The following is a 7,747-nucleotide window of genomic DNA, read 5'->3' on the forward strand; positions in this document are numbered from 1 at the left end:
ACTGCATCTCAAGGTTGTTTTTGAGGGTGGTGATTTAGGTGAGCCCCTTACGATGTTTGAGAGTCGTGGTTTGAACCCTGCTCTAGTAATGCAGTTACTGGGTTAGATTTGATCATTGCCGGCCATTAAAGCACAGAGTGTGTTGTGAGTGCTGTGTGATGATGTCTGGCTGAAGATGAAGGCTGGAAAATACTGATAAATAATGCTTTTGATAAGGATGGCTGATGTGCAAGCTGCACATAATAGTCACAAAAGTCATAAATTCATGATGCAACAAAAGGACAGTTCTGTATGGAAGCCAGTTTCCACCCAGGAAATAAATACATAAATAGATGAATGAATGAATGAATGAATGAAAAGGTTATTGTCAGTTTTTATCTCACAATTCCGACTTACCGTTCTCGAGATGTAAACCCGCTAAGAAGGAAGGTCTTAATTGTGAGATATAAACTGTGTTATTGGGTATTTTTTAGCGGTAGGTGGAGGGCTTTATTGTCCCAATAAGGTGACATCCATTTAATAATATTAATAAATATGATAATTTAAACTCAATATGTTATTTTTATACTGTTTTTTTAATGTACTACAATACTGAAGTATAAATGTCTGCCACCTAACTTAGTCTATAGCTGAAGAAAATACTTTTATTTTAGTGTAAACTAAACCACTTAGTGTATCTGCCCAAAAGAAAACTATATAATTCTTCAGTTAAAGACAGCTCAGTGCTGATTCAGTTCTGTTCAATATTTAATTAGTTATGAAATTAGTTTAATTGGGCAATTTAGCATTGTTTACTATGAACCCTTATTAACAAGCCTTCGTAAAACTATTTTATTATCTATAGCATTTATCATGATAAACAACTTTCACCAAGGAATACAGTTCATTAGCATAAGCATAGCGTCTTTATGGTTGACACACTTGGCACAGTAATACAGAATAAGAGTTCATATATTAAACTCTTTATTACGGATTCCAGCATGTTTTGTCCAATCAAAGTCAAAACTATCTTTGTTTTACAAAGTAAAAAGCATTTATCAGGTCAGATCAAGTCTGTTTTTAGTTTCTACGAAGGCAAGAATAGCTGGCCATGGACATATTTCATCCAAAAGCAGTCACAATGTGCAGATGTATTGAGAAGCAATTAGACAGTGCCACATTGCATGTTTAATCATTCTCATGCCTGGCATCAGTGTAATGTGACAATCCTTTTGTTAAATGTAAATGAATCTGGAAAGGAAGCTTGTCTACATAATTTCAGCTCCTTAGTACTAGTTAAAAGATCTGAAACGGTTCGCAAAGCTAGTGTCAGTGTTGTGCTATTCATGAGATTGTGTTTTTGACAGCTGCATGCTGAAAGAAAAACAATGTGGACTGGCTTTGGATGAATTAAGAAACACTCAAAATCTCACTGGAGCTGTGGTTTGGCAGTTAGTGCAGCTTCTCCAGACAACTTGAGCCTTCAAAATCTAGCCTGTCAGTCCAGTAATTTCCTATCTTCTCCCTACAGGTCTCTAGAATAGAAAGACACAGTTTGGATTGTAGGTCAAAGGCTCTTCAATATCTTTGTTCAGGAGTCAGGGTCTGTCATCCAGTTTCATACTAAATGACTAATATTTTCACATGAAAACCAGCCCTTACATTTTCCCTGTTCACAGTTTCTGTTGGCTTCTCATTGACCCGCTCCAACAGAATATTATTAATATCCTTATGTAGCTACTGTCGGGCAAACACAGTCTGTTCCTGCAGTGCAATATTGAAAATCACACTGAGCCATTACGGTTTATGATTTCTAGAGAGTAAATAAAATAAATCTAATAAAAGAGAAACTGACACTGTAAAAAAAACAAAAAAACATCAAGGCTGGTGTGTTCCTGAAATGTATTTCTGGTCAAAACTGAAGCACATTTTCATCATGGCCAGTTGCTGGTAATGCTGATACTGTTAATATCATTTTATTTTGGATTTTGTTGTTACATTTTGCTTTGTATTCATTTGTTTGTGGTCTTCTATTACTTTGAGTTTGTTTTTGCTTTGTGTTTTAATGTTTTGCTTTGATTGGTTTTGTCTAGGCTTTGTTGTTTTGCTTTGATGTTTGCTCTCTTTTGTTTAGCTATTTTATCTTTTTGTTTTCTTTGTTTTGTTTTGTTGTTTAGTTTTGTTTAAACTACCCAGAACACTCTAGCTACTGCAGTGCACCGCTCACATTTTCCTCAAACAATGTAAAAAATAGCTTGGCAACAAAGTGTTGCAAAGAAGATTTATGTAAGGCTAGTGAGAAATGGATGTGCTGTCATAGCAAAAACATATTAGAGGAGTTCCAGACATCTAGGCTGCAAGGAGACTTAATTTCGTATTCAGCAACAGAAATAAATTCTACATTTCTACATAAACATCAGGACTCACTTAATAATTTCTTATAACGAACACTTAAAAGGTTTTTACTGTCTGCCATTATCCGAGCAAATAGAAACTGTAAATCTCTCTAATAGTAATTTAGAAATTATTAATTGTAAAGAATAAAAGGCCAATCCAATTACATGGGCTTCAATGTGATGCAATCAGAGTCCACAGAAACTGAGGACAAAAGAATGCTGTTTCATAGATAGATAGATAGATAGATAGATAACTGAAGAACTACACTTACGGGAAACATGACTGATGGTGTGCACATCTACCTGGATTAAATATATTTCTTGGTTTCCAAAGCAGAAAAAATTATATTTGCTGAGAAATAAATGTACAAAATGAAAAAAGTATAAAAATAAAATTAATTTGACAAAACTGACATTTTATGAAAAAATATTTAATCATTTTATTCAGCAAGCATGCATTAAATTGATCACTAGTGCCAGTAAAGACATCTAGTTCTCCAACAGTTGCACTGGCTTCCTGTTAAACAGTGTATTGAATTCAACATGTTACTTTTTGTTTATAACGCATTACAAAACCAGGCTCCTACTTACTTATCTGACCTTCTTTAAACACATACTCCCTCTCAGGACTCTCAGATCATTGTCTACATTCTCTTTAGTTCTTACTTGTAGGCGTTTGGTTTAGTGCTGATCCCGAACTTTTAGCTACTCTGCTCCTCACATGACACAAGACATTCGTAATAGTCTGTCTTAGACTCTCTTCCTATTTTCAAATCTCATTTGAAGACAAATCTTTTTTTAGGCAGGCATACCTATGATATTTTTTAATGTATTTCATAATATTTGTAAAGCAATGAATGTGGGCTTTGAATTTTATTGCTGCTTGTTAACGGTTTTATGTGTTTTATTTGCATGTAAGGTGTCCTTGAGTGTCACGTAAGATGCCCATAAATAAAATGTACTACTATTATTATTTATAATGTTACAAAAATTTGACTTCTGAAGAGAAATTACCTTGTTTTCCATAAAAATTAAGAGGAATAACTGTTTTCAACATTGATGATAATAAGAAATGTTTCTTGAGCAGCAATTAAGCACATCAGAATGATTTCTGAAGGATCACGTAACACTGAAAAGTGAAATAATGATGCTGAAAATTCAGCTTTGATCACTGGAATAAATTACATTTGAACCTATATTACAATAGAAGACCGTTTTTTTTTATGGTAACAATATTACACAATATTACTGCTTTTACTGAGATTTCTCTCAAAAACATTAAAACACCTTACTGACCTTAAACTTTTGAACAGCAGAGTTTCGTTTAGTTTCTATTCTATTCTATTCTATTCTATTCTATTCTATTCTATTCTATTCTATTCTATTCTACCTTTCAGAAATTCATTGAGTGCATTGCTATAAACAAGATTTTTTGCTGTACAGAACAATTTGCCTTCCAACTCATTCTGAACCCAACTCAGTCTGAAAAACGTAGGTGGCATCCCGCATCTTTGAAAAGCAGAAATCATGTCTCTTCAAGCGGACTGTAGAACGAACAGATGGCCTGCAAGATATACTGCAACAACTTTCTCTCACTCTCTCTCTGTGTGTTCTTCTCATCTGAAGGCAGGAACACTTGCTGAGGAGTGTTTGACACAGGTCTGAACTCACTGTATCGCCTACTGCTGTGGTAAAGTCCATGTTTTCTGTATTTAGGCTCAGCGATGGCCATTTGACAGATGGGTGGCAAACCCTCCCGCCTGTGGAGAAGAACACATCTGTCAAAGTGACAGAACACCTGCCCGAACACCCCCCCGTGTCCCAAAACAGCTGTTGTTCTGATCTCACTGACATCATCAGTGCAGTAGTCTTGTAAATGTATGCTTTCCCTCTGGCGGTGACTGTAAAAACTTGTATAAACACTCGCTCAGCTCTGATGCTGAGGAGAAGCCAAAGGGAGCTTTGTTTCAAAATGTGAAAGTTGCCCCAAGCACAGTGTTGCGTAGCAGCCGCCTCGTACCTTCACATTCATGTATCCAGTAGCAGGTTTCAGAGTAGTTATACTGCAGCCCTGGACGCTTGTGAAGTCTGTCGGGATGCCTCAGCACCTTCCTTTACATTTACTTTTTGTTCTCCTCTTTTGAGCTCTGTGGGATTGAAAGCCTATATTAAAACCAGGATCTCATACATGTCTGTGTTCACCAAGCCTTGCACAGAGATTGCGAGAGACCCCAGCAGGGGTTTCCATGTTCAGGGCGCCAAATATTGCAAGAAGACCATGCATGATTGCACAAGTTTAAAACAACTAACATCAAGTCAAGAGAAGTTTATTTTCCTTCCAGTCAAATATACATATAAGCAGCAAATTAGGAGTATATATATATATATATCCACTGGAAGTCATCACTGCTGTAATACGATTCACATTTCCCCATAAACCCTGTCTAAACCTCATGCTTAAGCCTGCGTCAGATTTGAATGCTAATCTATGTGTGTAGCCCCTCACAGCTAACACATTCTGACATCAAACATGCCCAGAGGTGTCTAGTGCTGAACCCGGCCCTTAAATTACACTGTCAAATGTCAAGTGCATGCAGCTTTTCTGTTTCTTAATCTCGCTACTGAGGGAATGAAAGTGAGGTGGAGAACAGGAGACATGCGTTTCATGTCAGAAGCTTTTAAAACTCTTCCATGTAAAAACAAACCATTGTTAACATCAGCCTAATTGATATACAGTATCTGAAAGAACTGAGGTCGCAATGCTGAACGCCTGCTCAAACAGCTGCTGTAAGCACACATGGAAGTAATTTCAACACATGTACAGGTATCATGTCAATGGAGTGAGTGAAGGAGTAAATTACTGTACACTGTTGAAAAAGAGTATATGATCAGCCGAGAGCTCAGCGGTTCATTCCCTTGGGTAAAATGTTCAAAGGCAAACAGTAGTACGCCTCATTTCACACACAATGTAAACTTGTCGACTCTCGTTTTAATGAGAAAAGGAAAAAGAGTCCAGTAATCCAGTTTGCTGATCTGGCACATGTGTACGGCTGGAGTATGAGCTTGGCGCAGAACAGATGACTCTGAAAAAGCACTGCACCTCAACAGTCTGGCACCTCAACAGGCTGGAAGGCCATTTTTCATATTTACTCTGTAGAGTTTCCTTGTCTGCAAAATAATCAAGCATGATCCTCAGCTGGTCTGCAGGTTCAGAGTGTTTTTGATGTAGTGCTTAAAGGGTTGCAGTGTGACTCATCAATTAAGGAACATCTAAACTTTGAGTTTGAATTAAAACAATTACAGTATAATAATGATGTGCATGGATAAATAATTTAATGATTTCCTGGTGTCTTTAAGATTATTTATATTTTAGTTTATAAATAATATGATTAATATTATAACTTCTAGATATTTATTTATATGTTATAAAAAAGAATATTAATCTGTAACAGTTGGACCCCCCCCCCCCATTGGTATGTTCCCTTAAGTATTGAATTTAATGAATGAATAAATGAATTATTATGTAAATTTTCTGATTCTCATCTATAATCATACTGTGTGGTATACATTTCTATTGCGTATCCAATTATTCAAGAAAACATAAAGACTTTGGATTAGATTTTGGCACATGGATGTTATTTATCTAAATTAAATGCATTTTACATTTTTATTTAGTTACGAAAACATTCATATCGAAAACATTTAAGTCCTTTATAAAAAACAACAACAATAAAGCACACCAACAATTACAATTAATAATTAATAATGGGCACATAAGTTCTGTTTTAAAACATTCAATTCTTTAAATCTTTACTGTTAATTTCAAATTACATCTTTTCAAAACCATTTTAAAATTATGAACTCATGATGAAATGTTATATTATATATATATATATATATATATAGCAAAATGTTTACATATAAAATATTTAGTTATTATTTCAACAACAACAAAAATAAAACTATAAAACAATAAACAAACAATATAACAATAAAACACACACACAAATTAATAATATTATTCTTAATGCAATACAATGTTTTTTTTTACTGTAATTTTAAATTAATATAAGTATTTAAATAATATTATTTGAAATAAATAATAATAGACACATTTGGCATCAGGCTAAAGGTTTGATTTATTTAACTCAGAACTTTGTTTTGTGTTCCTTGTACATTTTTGTAAAATATTTATTCTGTCATGACATTATAAAAATCAGACTAAATATTGCTTCTTCTTGCAACTACATTGTATATGAATAATAGATTTAGCCACAGGGTGTATGTGGAGGGCTGGCTGGAGTATAGTTAGACATTATTTGATCAAAAGTGTCTGTCAATATTCATCCTGAGGCTGAAAGTGTCGGAACCAGCTAGACTGTCTTCCAGCTCTTTGCTCTCCAGAGACACAGAGGGTTTGATCATGTGTCTGTGCTCTCTACAAAACAGACAGCAGAATCAGACCAACACAATCAAGTTGCTGCAGACCTCTGGAGATCAGAAACACTAGTGCAAAGGATACAGGGAGCTAAATCAAAAGCCATACTACAACTGTCATTGCTACATACTACAAAATCAATTGGCATGCAATACTTGCATTGCATTACATTGTATGATATCATGTTACCCAGAAACCATTGCTCATAAGGTTTAATATACAGTATATCCCAGATTCTTCTGAGATCAGCAGTAGTAATAATGCTATCGATGCCAGCGCTGCAGACTGTAATGTGGGCTGCACCTAAAGGCGATTGAGAATCATAGCTTCTGAGGTCACTATTGACTTTATGGTGATTGAGAGGCATTGCTTTTGTGTGCAGTGCAGCATTCCTGCAGACATGGCTATTTTCCGCAGCTGCAGGGATTAGTTTGAGTGAGTCCGTTTTTTTAAAATGTGCTTCTCACAAACGAAGCTTGTGAAAATGCAACATAAGATCGAAACTGTTTCAATTTCTTAAAGGAATGGTTTACCCAAAAATCAAAATCTTCTTTGGAAAAGACAGCAATACATCACTTGTTCACCAGTGGATCTTCTGCAGTGAATGGGTGCACTCAGAGTCTAATGAGAGTCCAAACAGCTGATCAAAACGTCACAATAATCCACAAGTAATCCAAGTAATGATGCTTTTATCAGCTGTTTGGACTCTCATTCTGACGGCACCCATTCACTGCAGAGGATCCAGTGGTGAGCAGGTGATGTAATGCTACATTTCTACAAATCTGTTCCAATGTATAAACAAACTCATCTACATCTTGGCTGGCCTGAGGGTGAGTAGATTTTTGGTGAGCTATACCTTTAATACTTACATTTTAGGTCTTGTTGTACAAAATTTATCAACGCATGTTATTAGCATCTGCCAAATACATAAATC

Source organism: Carassius auratus, unplaced genomic scaffold (assembly GCF_003368295.1).
Source record: "Carassius auratus strain Wakin unplaced genomic scaffold, ASM336829v1 scaf_tig00214021, whole genome shotgun sequence".
NCBI classification, from domain to species: domain Eukaryota; kingdom Metazoa; phylum Chordata; class Actinopteri; order Cypriniformes; family Cyprinidae; genus Carassius; species Carassius auratus.